The sequence below is a fragment of the Ochotona curzoniae genome, unplaced genomic scaffold (assembly GCF_017591425.1).
Source record: "Ochotona curzoniae isolate NIBS_2020 unplaced genomic scaffold, NIBS_Ocur_1.0 contig_523, whole genome shotgun sequence".
Classification (NCBI taxonomy): Eukaryota; Metazoa; Chordata; class Mammalia; order Lagomorpha; family Ochotonidae; genus Ochotona; species Ochotona curzoniae.
The window spans coordinates 8,792,660-8,795,435 of NW_024466459.1; positions in this window are offsets into that span (position 1 = coordinate 8,792,660).

A 2,776-nucleotide genomic window follows, 5' to 3' on the forward strand; every position below is an offset into this window, starting at 1 on the left:
TCTGCCCAGCACTAGTCCAATTCTGTCTCGGCGCCCGCCGCTACCCACCCCCCATGGCACAAGGCTGCTGGCAACTTTAAGTCAAGGTGGAGTGGTGGGCACAGGGGGGTGTGCTGGGTGCTCTGGGGGTCCTGTCAGCCCCCTGGGGCGGCAAGGGACCTCTGTGGGGACATTTCTCCATTTCTATCATCCCGTCCCTTAAAATGACACATATTGCCAGGTCGCAGGCGAGACTCGGGGCGTGCTGACCTATCTGCACACACCTATCTGGTGACACGAGGAGGGAAATGAGGTGATGTTGCATCCCATGTGGGAACACCCTCTGATGCACCTGGGAAGGCAATGCAAGATGTGCTGAGCACTTGGGGGCTCTGCCACCCATGTTGGGGGCCTTTCCTATTTCCATGTCTGTTGATCTGCCTTTTGAATAAATATTTAGAAAAGGCAGGTGCAATGGCTCCACATGCCAATCTCCACCTGCAAGCACCAGTTTCCCATATGGGTGCTGGTTCATGTCCTAGCTGCCCCACATCCCGTCCAGCTCCCTGCTTATGATCTGAGAAAGCAAAGATGACCCTATGCCTGAGACGCTGCGCTCTCGGGAGACCTGGAAGAAGCTCCTGGCGTCGGGATGGTTCAGCCCTTGTGACCATTTGGGCGTGAGCCAGTGGAGGGAGGATCTGTCTCCATCTCTATTTAAAAATCTGTCTTTCCAATCAAGATAAACCTTAGAAGGCAGGAGCGGGGGCAGGATCCGAGCAGTGGTGATGGGAAGATCCGTGGGTGGGTGGGCAGCCCGGTGGTCCTTCATCATGATTGGTCTGCCAAAAGTAGTGAAAAAAAGTTTGGAATTGGGAATCAATATCTTTATTTATTTATTTATTTATTTATTTTTATTGGAAAGGCAGATTTACAGAGAGAAGGATTTTCCACCTGGGCATTCATTCCCCAGATGGCTGCAACGGCCAGAGCTGAGCTGATCTGAGATCAGGAGGTTCATCTGGGTCTCCCACGTGGGTGTAGCATCCATGGCTTTGGTCCATCCGCTACTGCTTTCCCAAGCTGTAAAGAGGCTGGATCTAAAGTCGAGTGGGGTATGAGCCAGTGCCCATGTGGGATGCGAGGATGCAGGGGGTGATTAACCTGATGAACAGTCATCCTGGCTGGCCAGTGCCCTTTCAAAGCCTAAATTCCCATTTACGCCTCTAGTTGCTGTGTTCTCTGTCTCCAAGGTTTTTTTTGTTTTTTTTTCATTTGCATCAAATTTATTTGAAAGGCAAGTTATACAGGATGAGGGAGGCACAGGAGGATCCTGCTTCTGCTATTTCAGTCTGCAGGTGACCAAAGCTTGGGTCAGGAGCTTCTGGTGGCGTCTGCCACACGGCTGAAGGGGCCGACACACTTGGTCATTCCACCACTGCCCCCCTGCCTGGGACACACTAGCAGGGAGCTGGGTAGGAAGTGGAGCAGCCTGGACTCAAGCTGGCCCCAGGTGATTTAGGATGTGTGACTGGTGTCTCATGACCTCCACCATGCACCTGGCAAGATGCTTAGGGGAGCACTCCCAGAGCAGCCCGTGCCGGGTGTGGCAGGCGCTGGGCTGCAGAAAGCTCGGGCACTGCTGCAGTGCCCCCATTCCTCACCTCTGAGTGGCTGTGTTGTAGGAAGCCTGTGGAATGAACTACCTTACCTGCTGGGCACCAGGTCCTGGGACTATAAACCAAATCCTCCCTTACATGAAAGGCACCTGAGCCTGGCACTGTAGCCTAGTGGCTAAGGTCCTCACTATGCATGTACCAGGATCCCATATGGGCACTGGTTTGTATCCTGGTGACTTTGTTTCCCATCCAGCTCCCTGCCTGTGGCCCGGGAAAGCAGTTGAGAACGGCCCAATGCTTTGGGACCTTGCACCCGCGTGGGAGACTTGGAGGAAGTTCCTGGCTCCTGGGAGACCCACGTGGGAAGAGGCTCCTGGTCCTGGCTTCTGATCAGTACAGCTCAGGCTGTTGCAACCACTTGGGGAAGTGAATCGTTGGACAGAAGATCTTCCTCTCTGTCTCTCTGAATATCTAACTTTCCAATAAAAATGTTTCAAAAAAGAAAAGAATCGCACCCGCTCAGGCTAAATGAAGAAACCTAGACTTGGAAAGTGGTGTCAGCTGCTTGTTAACTGGGACAGGTTTTCTACAGGAATCTGGTTTGGAGAAGTCAGCTGGATCGCCAGAGGCACCAGATTGGGCTGGTCCCAGCTGGTTCTCGGCTGAGACTGGCACCTGGCCGAGAGGTCTGTGCTTGGTGACACGCGTGAGCAAGACGCGGGGCGGGGACCAAACGGCAGAAACGGGCCAACGGCCCTGCGGGGTTGCCGGAACGCCCGCTAAGCCCTGAAAGGGTGGTAGGTGAACCTGCTGCGCGCCCCGGGGGGGGGGCCTGGCACAGCACCAGGTGCCCGTACCCTGACCCTAAGCGCTAGGGGCGCCTGGGAGAGGCCCGGCATCTCCAGCCTCCCACCCCGTGACACGAGCTCTCCTTGTGGGTGGCCGCGGTCTCGCTCGCCAAAACGCAGGGCACATTCTTGGGTGGAAATGCGCGCGCCCGGTGGGGTCCGCCCTCATTCCAAACGTCCACCAGCCGCGAGACGCACCCGAGAGTCCGGGGCTAGTTAGAGAGCCGGCCTGCTCCACTTGACCGTCGCCCAGCGGGGCTGGCCGCAGGCACAAGGGACGCCTAAGGGTCCCCAGAGGCGCGGTGAGGGGACGGAGCAGGGGGGCGCAGG